General features: G+C 35.5%; 1 protein-coding gene across 4 annotated transcripts in view; it reads left to right on the top strand.

Annotated features, from left to right (window-relative positions):
- Positions 1 to 17,102, top strand: part of CACNA2D1 (calcium voltage-gated channel auxiliary subunit alpha2delta 1) — a 720,406-nt gene that overhangs the window by 175,593 nt on the left and 527,711 nt on the right. The window lies entirely within an intron of this gene.

The raw sequence follows: 17,102 nt of genomic DNA, 5'->3' as shown, positions 1-17,102 counted from the left end.
CCTGAATTATTTGGCCTCAAACATTTACTAATTGTATGACCCTGGGCAAATAACTTTAACTCTTTTTTTGTTTGTTTGGTTTTTTTTTTTTCAATTTCATCAATGGGGACAATAATGGCACCTACTGCCCAGGGTTGTTCTGAGGACCATATAAGACAATAATTGTAGAGCACTTCGAATTGTGCCTTATACTCTCCATAAATGGTAGCTGTTGTTGTTGTCATTTGTTGAAGTCGTTAAAGCTTAAAACTTCACTAAGACTATTGGGGCACCCAGCATATGGAGAATTTTATTCTTGCAGGGAACTCTCCAGGAGAGAATCTTTCTACATTTCCGCAATTTAAGGGCTTGGAAAATTGCCAGGGGTCATAGAAAAATTGTTAGGACTTGAGCCCATGTCTTCCTTATGCCAATGTTTGCTTTCTGTTGCCCAAAGCAAGCAGCCTCTTCTATGGATGCTGAGAATAAAATAGTGTCTGGCACATGGTAGGCACTTAATAAATGTTTACTTATTGATTGACTGATTGATTGACTCTGGCACATTTATTAAAAATGTGCCTCACTCTTTGCGGAAGTCTTCTCAATTTGGATACTGTATCAGCCCTGTGCCATCTTCCTTTAGAAGTGACAGCTGACCTTCCCAGTGTCTGTGGCAGGAGAAAAGGAACCTGACTTCTCCACAAGCATTAGCAGACACTGCTGGGCTAGGTTGAAATATCTGGAAGTGTTAATGAACAATTCCAGGAGGGAAACTGATGCAATAAAATGAGTCCTCCAGCGATAGCTCCTACGGGACAGCAGGGAATGACATCAGGTGCCTCATTGTTCACATATCAGCCTAGCTAAGGGACCACACTGAGTAAATGAAGGTCTCCAGGCACTTTGCTGAAACAAAGTTGGGGGAAGGTCATCATAAACAAATTCTGGTGGTGACTTTTCCAATTATAGCTTTACTTGTTTCCCTCAGGTTGCATGGGTAACTTTAATTAAAAATTAATGCATCCATTATGAAGCTTTGAAAATTTTCATCCACCCTTGCTTTTTTACTTCAATATCACTGCTCAGCTAGTTGCAAGGATATAGACGTAAAAATAACTGAAGCCCTTTTAAGCATTAAGTGTTTCTACTGGCCATCTAGATGTGTGTGTGTGTGTGTGTGTGTGTGTGTGTGTGTGTGTGAAAAAATCTGTATTTTTCCACCTACTTGTGACATTTCTCTAAAACAGTTTTTCTTTTCTTTTTTGTGTGTTTTTGTTTCATGGATCCCTATGGCAGTGTAGTGAAACCCATGGACCCCTTTTTAGAGGGATATATATATATATATATATACACAAGATTACAAAGGAAATTAATTACAGTGAGAAAAAATAAACCAAATGACATACCTTAGATTAAGAATCTGTGCTCTAAAGATTCAGAATGTTATTAGTTTCTTGTTTAGTATAATTTCAAAATTCACAGACTTTTGTTCCAAAATTAAGTTTACCTTTAATTTGATTTTTCCTATTAGGGGTAAAAATCAGTTTCATATCATTATTTGTGTATATTATTTATGAAAAGTTACAGAATTGTTGTAAGGATCAAATGAAATAATATGTGCAGATGAAATATGGCATAAGGGGTATGCCAATATTATTTGTTTGATATCACATACTTTTCATCATAACTTAAGTATTCATTAAGAGCTTCTATAAATATTTATATATCATATGCCTTCAATATTTTATATGCATTTATATATAATATGCTTATTGTATGTATGCATATACACATACTGCTTATGATGCACATGCCAATTACTTCCTTTATATAGATACTGTCATATTTGCACAATGTTATCTGGATCAAGATTAGAACTGCACATTTGTATATCAAGCAAGCAATAAGTATTTAAACAACTCCATTATGGCTAACACTGTATTAGGTAGTAGATATTTAAATACAAAAATAAGACAGCTCTTGTCCTTAAGGAATTCCAGCAGGAAGATTCAACGCATATAGAGGAACGGTGGTCAGGTAATGGGATTTTGGTATGGGGAATTGAGGAGATTAGCAATGAGCCATAGGTCACTAGATCATCACAGATTTCTTTGAAAGAACAAGAGGTCAAAAGGGATGGAAGGAACCTTGTGTACAACATCTGAAAGCAGGGAAGATAGCAAGACACAAGTGAGTAGACCCTTGGAATCCTTGTTGTTGGCTGGATGGAAGGTACAGTCTGTGACCAGCAGTATGAGATTATGTAAACAATTAACTAAGCAAATTTATTCTAAATTCAGAGTAGAAGGAACGAGGGAACATAGACAGCATATTATTCTAACATATTACTATTTGGGGCTTACATGTGCTGATACTGTCCTTTTCTCCATGATCCACTTGACTCCCCCTTAACCTATTTTACTCATCAATAAAAGAATATCCCATTTGAAAAACCCAGATGTATTCAAATCCATGATTTTAATTAATTTGAAGTATGTGGTATCAAACAAATGATATTGGCATACCCCTTATGCCATATTTCATCTGCACATATTATTTCATTTGATCCTTACAACAATTCTGTAAGGCAGATGCTATTATTATCCTTACTTTACAGATGAAACTGAAAGCAAGGATGGTTAAGTTCCTTGACTAGCTAATAAATATCTGACAGGATTCAAGCTCAGGGCTTCCTGTCTCCAAATTTGGCACTATCCACCTAGCTTCCATGATGACAGAAAAATGCCAAATTCTCTCTGTATTGCAGCTTTAATTTCTATTTTTCATTAGGGAATATCCAGAGTAGAGAAGGAGTAAGGCAGTCCTTTTTCAAATGTTTGGGAATTATACAAATTGTTCTGTAGGTTGATATGGATAATGGATAATGATAAAGTAATCCTTCTGTCTCTTTTTTTTACTTCTGGTCATATAAACTGAATAAATAGTCTGATTATGCAGAATAAACCATGCCATATATTTCTTGTATCCAGATTTTCATTGATGACTTGGCTAACATAATTAAAGCATCATGAAATCATAAGCCTAGAAGGAACTCTAAGACCTTAAGCTTCTACTTATTTATTTTTTATGTATGTATGTACATATGCATGTAAGTACCCTAAAGTTAGGAACATGCATTTCTAAATTACCTAGGAAAGCCAGTAACATATTCTCAAAAATCTTTAGAGATGAAGAAACTCCACAATCTTAACAGTTCATTCTTGCTTTTTCTGAGACTTATAGTCAAGGAACTGTGTCTCGCCCAACATATCCTGTTATAACTTAAGCCCATCTTTTGTTGCTGTTTGTCTTTTGTGCACATAACATTTTTGAAAAAATAACTTTATGTTTTTGAGGACAGTTACAAAAACACACCTTAAATCCTGCTGCAGAATCAATAACATATGATCTTCCATTGAGACAGAAAATGTATTGTAGCAGAGAGGGTCAGTCTTGTTGGCAAGAAGCTTTGTATTCAAGTCTGTTCCTGGTACTCACAGACCATGTGACAATAGCAAATCACTTACCTTCTCTATATCTGGGACACCTTTATAAGACCAAATACATTGTCAGTATGCACTAGTGAAAGGGGGTTCCATAAAGGAATTCACAATACACATTGAATCACAGATTCAGATTAAAAAAAGAAAAACAACCTTTCATAATAGACCTATTTTCTACAGCTGATTTTTTTATCTCTTCCTTAATATTTTTCTATATATCTTTAAAGCAAGATGACCAAAAAGTAATTAAACTACTCTGAGAAACATCTGATATACATAATATAGGAGAAAGCTGTAGTAGTAGTAGTAGTAGTAGTAGTAGTAGTAGTAGTAGTAGTAGTAGTAGTAGTAGTAGTAGTAGTAGTAGTAGTAGTAGTAGTAGTAGTAGTAGTAGTAGTAGTAGTAGTACCACCACCACCACCACCACCACCACCACCTGAACTGGCTTTTTCCCCCCTTTGCACTGTCTTAAGGTGTGTCTCTGATATATGTATACCTCTCTGTCTCACTGTCTCTGTCTCTCTGTCTGTCTCTCTCATTATACATAACTGTATTTCCAAGAGTCATGCATGGAAATCTACTACTTTTGTTTCCTCCAACAATGTAAATAATACTAAAAGTTTTTGCATGTAAGGATTTCTTTTAAAAATAACAGCTATATATTAAATGACTCTGTCTAAAAAGAAAAAAAAAATTCCAACTCCCCTGACCCTTCCTCAAACCAAACCAAACAAAAGCCACTATCATAGACTATTCTTTCCAGGAAATTGTAGTGATTTCTAGCAATATATTAAGTTCAAGTTTGTGTTGGAAAAGCAATAGATTGAATGTTGCTTCCTTAAATACATGGGGAAAAGTTTTACAATAAGAGATGCAGTTATACTTTACAGATGCCTAATCATCCATCTTATCTGTCAGGGATGCTCACAGCTACTGGCAAAATGCCGAAATACTACAGTTGCTGAATGTCTCTGCTGTCTTTAGTCCTTACAATTATTGGTTAAGTGAGGTCATCAAGACCCTGTTAAAATCACCAAATAATAGATGGCATTGCAGCATCAGCAGCAGTATTTTGTAGCCTTATCATTGCTCTAACTGAATTTAGAATACCCAGGCCTTTTATGAGTTTATTAACTCTTTTAGTTCTAAGTCCCTTTCTTTGAAAAATTAAAGCTATTTGTTACATAATATGGCATGTGGGGATGTTTAAGCAACAGATTTGAATGCCTCTGATTGTTTATCCTGTCTTTTCTCAGAAAACCCAGACTCAGATGTCAAATAATAAATAATGATGACTCATATCCAACAAGAGGGTGTATGGAGAGACAGGATTCACTGCCATCTATATCACTGCTTGTGTCATTTTTTTAGTGGCACAACAGCATAATAAGTGTCTGCTTGAATAGAAAAAGAAGGCCAATAAATAACATGCTATCATCAGTCATCTGGCCAGCATGATGTGAATATGCCCAGAGTGGTTTCCTCCAAGATGTCTATGCTTCGGATATTTTTTTAGGATTTCATAAAGAATGTGACCATGTTGCAAAAATATTCATTTCCACACATTTCAATTCAGTGTGGATCTGAATTTCATAATGCAGTGTTATTCCATAAATGAGAACTTTTTTTTTCCTAGTGGCTCAATGATGTCTAATACAGTAGATAGTTCCTGGGGGTTTGAGTAGTGAACTTGGTCTTATTTTGTCTAATTAAATTTAATAGTAATTTTATGAAGGATCTAAGTAGCTAAGTAGTCTTTAGAGTTTTAAAAATATAATTTATCCTCAGAAATTCTCTATAGGGAGGGATCTTTTTCTCTTTCTGAGACCAAAAAATTAAGCAGCTTATACCACAGTTCTCAATTTGCCTTTGGCTTTCTGAAGATTAGAAATAGGATGATTTTGCCTTACACTAAAGGCAAAATAGTATTGACTTCAATACTATTTGTGAGTGCAAGCAGTGATAGCATTGTCTAATGTGGTTAAGCCCATTACACCACTTCCTCATAATGCCTCATTTCTATACAATTTAAATACTTTTCTTTCTTTCTAACAGATATATTTTCACAGAATGAGATAATAATCTCATCCAAAATAATCAGTTTAGCCACAGAGGGATGATGGCAAAATAACCCCTGTAACTGACCACATGTTCAACATTTTATCAATAATTTGTATGGTAACATAGAAATAATGATATCAAACTTTTAAATCACAGAAAGCCAAGAGACATAACTAAAGCAGTAAAGTAGTGGCTGATTCATGTCTCAGGACTGCCACATGTTGGATAACAGAATCCAGGTTCAAAAAAATCTTGTTTAGATGGAGCGAGAGTCAAAAGCAAGCAGATGAAATTAATAGTGCTTTTTAAAAAGTCTTTTATAGAGATTAAAAATTCCATTTTTATGCAAGTATAAGATATGGGGGAATCAGATTTAATATATGGGCAAGACCTGGAGTTTTTGATGATTGAAAATTCAACATAAGCCAACTATTTATCAAAGATTCTATGGAAGATAATGCAAATGTGGGTTTCATTAATAGATGATAGAATCCATTTCAAGAAAGATACTAATTCTAATGTGGTCTTTGTTAACCAGAACACATGTTGGCTATTGTGCCCTTGAGATCCCTTATTTTAGAAAGGACACTAGCAAACTAGTCTACATATAACAAAAAGCAACCATGATGGTGAAGAATCTGAAAAACAGTGTGTCCAAAAACATGGCTAAAACACATGGAAACATTAACCTGGAAGAAAACTCAGTAGGAAGGAGATGTTTGTTTTCAGATATCTGAAGGATTGACTTGTGGAAGAGCAGTTAGTCTGATTGAGTAGGAGTGCTCAGGACAAAATTGGGAAGAAATGTATTTTCTATGTAGTTTGCCTGAAAGTACATACAGTAAAGTTGAGAAGATAGGATGGTACTAAACTGTGAAGGGCCTTAAATGCCAGATAGAAAAGTTTGTTGTGTTTTGGGTTTTTTATCTGTGGATTGGAGAGCAATGTAAAAAGAGTTTTGAATAGGAAATTATAAAAATCAGATCTGCATGTATTTCATCAGGATAGGTTGGAGAGGAGAGAGACTGAAGGAAGGAAGATGAATTACAGGTATATTAAGATTGTCCATGTGAGGGGGCAGCTAGGTGGCACAGTGAATAAAACACTGGCCCTAGATTCAGGAGGACCTGCGTTCAAATCCAGCCTCACACACTTGACACTTACTAACTGCGTCATCGTGGGCAAGTCACTTAACCCTCATTGCCCAGTCCCCCCACCCCCCAAAAAAAGGATTGTCCATGTGAAAGATAATGAGAATCTGGACTAGGATACAAGGAATAACTTGAACTTAAGGTGGATGGATGAAGAATATACTGTGAAGGTAAAATTAATATGACTTTGAAATTAAGGTGGAAGATGGAGTAGAAGAGAGGAGGGGGGGGGGGGGTCAGAAAAGTTTTTGCTGAGCCAAAGTGGATCATTAGCTACTCCGTCTTTCAGGCCAACTGAGCTGCTGCCTCATCTGATCCTATGCTATTCTGACACTGCAATATAATATTCTAGATTAAAAAATAGTTACATACATGTCAAATTCCAGTTTGGTTTTAAGCTCCTTGGGCAGTTTGGTATGGATTGTGGGGTTTTTTTCACCCTTGTAACCCTGGTGCCTAGAATTAGTGTTTTGCATGCAAAAAGGGCTAAATAAATGTTCTCTAAATCAAATTGACTTACATTAGACCCTACCTTTTAAAGTTCTAAGTGTTTCCTGACGGCAACTATAGGCTCTGTGACTGTTTCCCAGTATTACAGAAATAATTGTTTTATTAGAAAGGAGTTTGGATGGAATATGATCCAGTGTCCATTTTAATTACTTTATTCTTTGATTTGCATTTGTTTGGTTTTTTTGTTTGTTCGTTTTAAGAGGCCAGAAGAGCTCTATTTGGCCTTTATTGAGGTATCTGAATCAGTAGGGTCAGAAGCAAATGTATCTCCATCAGAGTCTTTGATTTACATTTGTAAGAAAATCTCCCTCTCTAGCATTATGTTTATTACTTTCCTTAGGATCTGGTTGTTGTTTATTTTTTTAGACATTTTTGGACAGTAATACCTTATAATGTACGATAGACCCAAAAAGGATACCCCAATCATTCAACTATAGTTCTGTTTCATTACTGTGCCTCTTCTTAGCTAAAAACATTCTTTGTGAGTTCTTCCTCAGCAAATTTTAGGGTTTAATCACTGATTAAGTATAGTAATCTAAAATGAATAATTTCTTCAAATCAAGTGTTTAAAAATTATAAATCCTCAATGTGCTTTCTCTTTCTTGGCCTAACAATTTCTCATGCATTTTTAATATATGTCATGATGTAAATTTTAATATATGCTATGTTCATTGATTTACAATATTTTATTCCTAAAGCCCTCCATTAACCAGAATTCTCAATGGACTGAGATAATACAATGAGTTCATTTTCTAATTTCCTGAAGGATAAATATCTAAATTGATATTTAACAGACATTGTTTCAAAAGACCTTCAGTAACAGTACTAAAAATTGTCAAGATGGGCTCTCTCTCCCCATGCAAATAGTTATTGCCTTCCACAAGATCAAATCCCACAACAACTAAACTTTTCCTTTAAGAGAAAAAAGCATGGTTTCCCCCTTATTAAAACCAAAAAGTATAATAGATTTTGTGAATGTCTGTGCTTTTGACCTTAAAAGTAGTATTTAACACATTATATAACATATTTGGGCAAAGTTTACCCATTAAAAAATCTAGGGTTCATTAGTTTTCCAATAAAACTAATAGTTTTAATAATGAAATTAAACTGTTGCCTCACAAGGGCTTTTGTAAATAATGAAATTAGTAATTGAGCAAATGAGACAGTTCTTTTAAAACTGTCAACTAGTTTTGATTGAGTTTAATATAATTTTTAAGTTTGTTTTCTTAATTTTTTAAAATTAAAAGTATACTAAGGAGTAGAGGTAAAGGGTGATATGCACGCTTGGGGATCATTCTTAATTTTTTTGTTGTTGTTGTTTAAATGGAGTTAGATTCAAGGTGAAATTGTGAGCTTCATGACTTTCCATAGTTATAGGGTATAATTATAAATTCTTTCAGTGAATGCCAAAGCTTCTTTCTTTTATTCTGAAGATTTTGTGACTCTTAGGGGGCAGAACTACAGACCTTTGAGATATCCTAGAAGTTCACTCTTTTGACCTGGGACATCACAGACAGAAAAAGACAACAACAACAAATCTGGTTATTAAAGTTTTAGATATTTGAGTGACAGTTGTAGATGGCCTTCACTAGTAGATGAAGGTCAGCACCTTCTTATTTCAGGTTTGTTGTTGGGCTGAGATTAGATACTCACAAATCATTGAACATTTGACCTGACCAGCAAGAATGTGCAACAAGTATACAGTAGTAATTATCTTCACTGGACATGGCCTGCATTGTCTACAGCTGGAAATACCTTTGATCATTATGTCATTTGCATTTGGTGACTCCCATTCTATGGCTTGGATTTTTTATGCCTCTACATGATGTAGAAATCGTGATCAATCAGACCCCAGGGACACTTTGTCTTGTGACTCCTAAATGTTGGCTGAAGGGATGAGGAAGAAAGTCATATCTGGAAAATTGAAGCCAATCAGGTTCTTGAAACAGCTCTGTCTTATCACCATAATTAACAAAAATTTTATGCAATATTACACTTGCAATAATTAAAATAATTTCTTCACAAACATCTTATTACCTGAATGTTTCACTGTTGTGTTTTTCTTTTCATAATTTTAACTGGAGATATTACTGTGATAGAATTGATCTTGTGCTACATCAAAGTTGTGTTTGATTACAACTTGTGGTTTCAACCAACAGTATATATACTGACTTATATAGGAAAGAAATACAACATTCCACCTTTTTTGCAGGATCCATTTATATTTTGTTTTAATTAGATAATTAATAAAATAGGATATGTAAAGGTTATCATATGGAGGAGAGATTAGACTTGTTATGCTTGGCCCCACAGCTAGGAGCAGTACATAGAACGGATAAAGAAGCAAATTTAGGTGGGGCAGCTAGGTGGCGCAGTGGATAGAGCACTGGCCCTGGAGTCAGGAGGACCTGAGTTCAAATCCAGCCTCAGACACTTAACACTTACTAGCTGTGTGACCCCAGGCAAGTCAATTAACTCCAATTGCCTCACCAAAAAAAAAAAAAAAGAAGAAGAAGAAGAAGCAAATTTAGGATTGATGTCAGGAAAAAAATATCTCAACAATTAGAGATCCCCAAAAGTTCAGTGGTTTGCCTTGAGATAAAGTGGGTCCATTCTCCTAGACCAGATGGTCATTGTGATCCCTTCCATTTCTAAATGCTATGATTCATAAGATTGGGTTCCACCCCCACAACATCTCCAATCTACTGAATGTAATTCCAAGACTTTAAATGTAATGGTAGTCACTCTCTGCTATAGGTGCATGGACTTCTTCCTTGAAGAAATCCTGAGACTGGACTCATCCATTCCTTGATTGCTTTGTAACTCCTATTCAATCCACCTATGGGTCCTATGATAGATACAGCAATAGGCCTGGAGTCACGAAGACTCATTTTCTTGCCTTAGATATACATTTGCTATCTATGTTACCCTGGGCAAGTCATTTAACCCTGTTTGCCTCAGTTTCCTTATCTGTAAAATGAGCTGGATAAGGAAATCCCAAACCTCTTCACTATCATTGCCAAGAAAACCCCAAATAGGTTCATGAAGAATTGGACATGACTGAGGAACAACATCAATCCAGGGGCCTTAGTTACCTTGTTTGGTTATTGGATCACCTATTTCCTTCGCGTTACCACCTCTTAAAAGATCACAGATTGGGAATGTTTTTACTTGCCTGTTTTAAACTTTATCTTGAATGGTTACCCTTAAACTTAAGGTCTTGTAAGTGAATTAATTGGGATCCCATCCTTATATTATGAAAAACGAAACAAAACAAAAAACAACAACAACAAATTTTCTCACTAGTTATGGGAATACGAAACCCAATTGTTCATTCATTATATTGATGTAATGATTTGGATTTGAATAGAATACATGCAGTAGACATTTGAGGATGATAGAAGTCACTATTGGCATTTTTATTTTAAATGCAGAAAATCTAGGGCCTATATATCTATTGATTTTTTTTTTAGTGAGGCAATTGGGGTTAAGTGACTTGCCCAGGGTCACACAGCTAGTAAGTGTTAAGTGTCTGAGGCCAGATTTGAACTTAGGTACTCCTGACTCCAGGGCCAGTGCTCTATCCACTGTAAAATCTAGCTGCCCCACTGCACCATCTAGCTGCCCCTATTGATTCTTATACTATAATGAGAAGGAAAACTCAACATTGATTTACATAGCCCTCACTAGTCCTGATCTTAATTTTGGAGAAGAAAGATATTTTGTGCTTCAATCTTTTTCCGATGGTCAATGGGGCCATTTTTTTTTTTTTGCACGGGGCAATGAAGGTTAAGTGACTTGCCCCGGGTCACATGGCTAGTAACTGTCAAGTGTCTGAGGCTAGATTTGAACTCAGGTCCTTCTGCATCCAGGGCTGGTGCTTTATCCACTGTGCCACCTAGCTGCCCTCTCAATGGTGCTATGTTTAAAACCCCAAATTAAGAAGAATCCTTAGCATACTTTTTGCACAGCTGATCTGCCTTCAAGACCTGAATTTCACCTTTCTCTTAAGCATTACTTGTAGGCAGGAGTCTGGAACTAATTGGGTCAGTCACAGTTGTTCTGTTCAGAAGCATAAGGAAAACTTAACCAAAGCCAAACAATTAAAAATAGTGAGAAATTCAGGGCATAGAATATAATAAGAATACCAAACCTTGAAATAAATCAAGGAGAAAGAAGAAATACCTAATTATAGATACTACTATAGACACACAAGTAATTCATTATAGGATGGGGGAAGGTGAAGCATGGAGGGCAGCTAAATTTATATTTAATAAGAGTGTACAAAGAAGTTGGCAAGAAACCTTAACATTTTGTCTCTTCCTAAAGTCTATGGTACCTAAATGCATTTGCTATCCTGCCCATTTCAAGAAGAATTATTTATCATATGTTATTAACTATGAAAAACAAAGTCAGTCAATCTTTGGAGATTTTACCCATTCGAGGAGTTATTTAATTGATTCTAGGTACCAGACACAAGTGGTCAGTATTCATTGAAGCCATACCAAGGACCAGGCCAGAAAAAATCTGGGCTTCTCAGTGTTGCTGGGATTGCATTATCAAATTTCCCTTTGCTAAATATTAGTCTCTTGTCCTCATCTGACATTTCCCAGTACTTGCTCCTATCACGGTGGGAAGCTAAATCAGCACATTAAGAATCAGCAAGTGGCACCTGACGCTGGCTCTGAGAGAAGTGACTGCGATTTTAGTTACCTCAAAGACTTTCAGCTGCTCTCCCCTAAGTATTTTAGACATATTCACTGATGAGAAACATTTCCCAGCTGCAGAGAATGCACACTCGGAATAAATACGGGAAGGAGGACAGTTTTAAAGACTTAAAAGCAGCTACCATCAAGGCAGGCCATACTTTTCCTTTCAACAGCATGCACACTGGGGAACTATCCCTGCGGTCTACCAGCATTTTATTGTCACATGAGTAGGCGTCCATTACAGAGGATACTGGCAGTGGACCTTTTCTCTCCTGTTTGTATGAAAGTCGTAATTCCCTACTTCTCCATTTAGTGCCACCATTGAAAGAAGAAAATATCCTAAAGGTTTGAAGTGGAATTATGCCCTTGAGAGTGTATATGGACTCACTCTGCTACCATTTTTTTTCTTTTCACCTGTACATTTTAGATTTTTAAATTATTTTAACTAAATTTCATTTTTAAAGTGAAAAATAAATTTTCTCTTCCTTTCAGCTTTCCCTCTCCCCACAGGGGTGACTTTTCTTTTTGCTTATAACTTCTTTGGGGTCTATGTCTAGGTCAAAGGGTAAGATAGGGTCAAAAACTGGACCTATGGAAAGGGAACTTCTGGGTAAGAAAACCTCACATTGCAATGACTGGAGCTTCATCTGCAATTGATAGTATTAGAGACTACTAGTCTGGAGCACTGCTAGATTAAGTTATTTTACTTTGGCCCCATGGGCAGTATGTGTCAGAACAGCACTTGAATCCACCTCTCTTTGGTTTTGAGGTCAGCTCTCTCTCCACTGCACCTCACAGGGGATGAACATTTTCATCACATCATAAGCATAATTTCAAATTGCTTTTCAGAAGAGTTAAAGCAATTCACACCTTCACCCAAAGTGTATTTGTGTACCTACCTTTATTCAACCTCTCCAGTATGCTTTCTGTCTTTCAGTGTCTTTGGCAATTTACTGTGTGTATTTGCTTGGTTTTATAATATTATTGGTGTTTTAGAGTGGATTTCTTTTTTGTTTTGTTTTATTTTTTGTTTTTTGTTTTTCGGGGCAATGGGGGTTAAGTGACTTGCCCAAGGTCACACAGCTAGTAAGTGTCAAGTGTCTGAGGCCAAATTTGAACTCAGGAACTCCTGAATCCAGGGCCGGTGCTTTATCCACTGCACCACCTAGCCACCCCAAGAGTGGATTTCTTATAGTTGTGAAGTGTTTGAGATTCTTCTGAGAACAGTTTCTTCATATCTGACCACTTATCCATTTGAAAATGAATGGGAATAGTTATTTTATTATCAGATTTGGTACAGTATATTGGAGAATAGAAAAATGGGCATGATATAATACTTGTGTGATCAATGGGGAACAGGTTGAAAGAATTTATGTGAGAAATAATAATTAAGAGTCAGAACTAAGCAAGAAGAGCACATCCTTATGCTAACTAGATAGTTCTAGTAGTCAGAGTAGAAATATTTCCAAGGAAGTATTACAAATGGAGTATTTTAATCAAAGGTGATCATTAGGTTAAGGAGACAATAAACAACTGGGCATAAATTAACACAACATAGTGTCAAGGTGTTTATTATATCCTGTCAAGAAATTGTACTCAACAGTTAATTTTAAAAAAATGCTTTACATTTATTTTCATAATTAAAAGGTTTGAATATTTATGAGCTTGTTCAATAATTAGTACTCTAGAATTTTTTTTATATTTCTGTAACTTAATTTTGCTTATATGATTTATTTATCCATCATCAGTTAGAAATAATTAGATTTTGGATTAAATGTCAGTGCTCATTTTTTCCATATGTGTGACTTCCACATCACAAGGGCTAAATTAAAATGTAATTTGTACAATATACCATATATCTAAGTGATATGCAAAAGCTCCTAACAATAAAATTTCATATAAAACTATTTTAACCCTAAGTATGACCTCAGATTTCTCAAAAACTCCAGGTGGTCATATACAATCATAGTTAGATAGAAACAAGAGGTAATAGTCAACTTTGACTGAGTAATGTGTATCACATTAGCCATATGTTGACTATTGGATAGGTAATGGTTCTGATGTGTATCTATTTTTGTAATAATTATTATCTTAAAATATATGTAATTGTAGAGTAAAATTTTATTTTGAATTCCTTAATTCAGATACCACATACTAAAGGATTCTGTGTTTATGATCTAGTTTTATACCTAGTTTTTATCCCTAAAGATATTCCTAGGCCTAAGGCCTGGCCCCTGACCTGAATTGGCTTCATATTAGCCTTTAGTATTTAGAAAAACAAACACACAACCCAGTTTGTCATTAAAAACCTTTCTTGAAGTGGATAAAGCACTGACCCTCCTGAATCCAAATCCAGCCTCAGACACTTGCCACTTACTGGCTGTGTGACCCTGGGCAAGTCACTTAACCCTCATTGCACCACCAAAACAAAGAAACAAACAAACAAAAAACCTTTCTCATTCTAACCTGCCTTTCCAAACTTATTTCACATCCTTCTTCTCTCCCATAAAAGGGGACCCTACCATACACTTTGTTCTAGAGTGGTCCACTTGTATTCCATATGTGTAACTTTGTCTTCTGCTCAATGATTTTGCATAAACTGTGAGCCCAGTTCCTAAAATGCTCTCCTTTTGTAGTTCTCCCTCTAAGACTTCCTACCCCCTTTTAATGGTCAGTTCATTGCCAAATGTGAGTAAAAGTATGGTACCATAGGAAATAGATATGAGTGAATGAAAATGAAAATCATCAACTTATGCCCATCATTTGGGGAATGGCTAAACAAGATGTGGTATATGAATGTAATAGAATACTATTGTGCTATAAGAAATGACGAGCAAATGAATTTCAGAAAAATCTGGGAAGACTTACATGAACTAATGCAAAGTGAAGTGAGCAGAACTGGGAGTGCATTGTACACAGTATCAACAACATTGTGTGATGATCAACTATGATTGACTTAGCTCTTCTTAGCAATACAGTGATCCAAGATGATTTCAAAAGACTTATGAGGGAAAATTCTATCCACTGCCAGAGAAAGAACTGATAAGAGTCTGAATACAGATCAAAGCATAACATTTTCACTATATTTTTTTCATGTTTTTTTAAACCTTTGTTCTTTCTTCTTTTACAACATAACTAATATGGAAATATGATTACATGGTTCCACATTTATATTGAATGTGTGTGGGGGGGCGCATAATTGCTTACTGTCAGAGAGAAGAGAGGGAAAAATTTGGAACTCAAAATTTTACATAAAAACAAATGTTAAAAATTGTCTTTACATGTAATTGGAAAAAATAAAATACTATATAATGGAGGAAAAAGATGTAAGACAAAAAAAATTATCACCTTAGTTCTGACCTCATAGTATCATAGCATGATGTTCAATTTCACCTCCTGTGAATGACATGTCTAAGTGAGTATTGCCTCTGCTGCTATTGTTACCCAGAGACTGGAACAGGGGGAAAGGTTAGTAGTTTGAAAAGCAACAAATGCTATTGCAAATTTTAGCAGATTCTTTTACTAAAATGTTTACAAAATACATTTCCCAAATTTCCAATTGATGGTGCACACTTTTGAGATAGAAAAGTAACAGCTCTAGGTTTAGCATTACTCAATAATTGTGCAGTTTCCCAACTATTTTCTTGCAATTTTTCCTTGCATGCCATTAGTATAGATATTTTAGATAGACCTTTGTGCTGACCATAGAACAACAAAGAATGACTGAAACCCTCATTATTCTTATATATGAAAAAGTATGATGCAAACATGGTTAGTTATATTCTTGGCTTCTTTAATGACCAACATATATAGCTGGTTCAAGATTAAATATGCTTTTGGTATTTTTACTAATGGCAAAGAAACAAATCTTTTTAGATAAAACATAAAGATTCTATAGTCTGCCCTGAGTCTTAGATGTAGGAAGTCTTTCATTTTTTTGGAATGAAGCAATTAAAGAAACTCAGTGTTTTCAAGAATATAAAGATAAAGGAATAATGATTGGTGGTTTATATTTTTATGTGTTTGAAGCTCTTGGGGATAAATGTTGGTTTCCCATGGTCATAGATTTAGAAATGGGAAGTATCCAAAACTGATGCACTTGAAGCCCTTGCTTTATAGATAAGGAACCCAGAGGCACAGAGACATTGATGAATTTAAAAGAAAAATCATCTGCTAAAGAGAGCGAGTGAGCAAGAGACAGAGACAGAGAGACAGAGACAGATATAGATACACATACAGAGAGAGACAGAGGTCAGAGAAAGAGATTTGGAGCTAGTGACAAGAGAGAATTATGTCTAAAATGCTGTCTCTGGAATATGAGGTACAATATCAGTAAAAGCTAAATAGAAAGAGTGTAGAGCAGCAATGATGCCTCTATTCAATTTAAACACTGAAACAGAGTGGGTAAAATGAGCATGATTTTGCCATAGATCCCTAGTGATCCTCAGTAGCCAGGAGTCAAAGTAGAGAAAATTTCAGAAAAGACCCGAAAATCATCAGATCCTCAGAGGTGGGAAATCAAAGGCAACAAAGGAAATATATGACCTTGGATGTTTCTATCATGCTCTCAGATTTCCAAAGCAGTTTTCTCATGAAAATCTAGCTAAAAGAGCTTAAATGAGCTACCCAAGGTCACAGCTAGGAAACTAGAAAAGCCTGGAGACAAACCCATGTCTCAGGATCTGCCCTCTTTCCCCTACACTATGCAATACAGGTAAAGGAATTAGGTTTTAAGAAGGTAAGGAGCAGGTTTACTGTGCATCAGTTGATCAGGAAGCATTTATTAAGCACCTACTTACTACATGTCAAGTAAGCACTATATAACCACTGGAGATACAAAAGTAGAATACTTTCTATATTTGAGGAACTAGATTCTAAAAGGGAAGATAGCATCCACACATATAGGTATATTGAAAAGGTGATTAAAACAAAACAAAACAAAAAACAGTTACAAGGTAACCTTGGGAGGAAAGAGAGTTTAAGGCCCTAGTTACTAGGGGGAACTAGGAAAAGACCCAGGAAGGAAATGGTATTTAAGGTGAATGTTTCAAGAAACCACAGATTCTAAGAGATAGAGATGAAGAGGAAACTAATTCTCAGTATGAAAGAAAACATGAGCCAACCCACAGAAACATTGATTGTGTATTTACATACTACACCTCATATTGTATATAAGGAACAGTACAAAA

This window comes from Dromiciops gliroides, chromosome 5 (genome assembly GCF_019393635.1).
Source record: "Dromiciops gliroides isolate mDroGli1 chromosome 5, mDroGli1.pri, whole genome shotgun sequence".
Taxonomy (NCBI): domain Eukaryota; kingdom Metazoa; phylum Chordata; class Mammalia; order Microbiotheria; family Microbiotheriidae; genus Dromiciops; species Dromiciops gliroides.
Note: the sequence above shows the minus strand (reverse complement) of the source record. Positions and strands in the feature narration are given on the sequence as shown.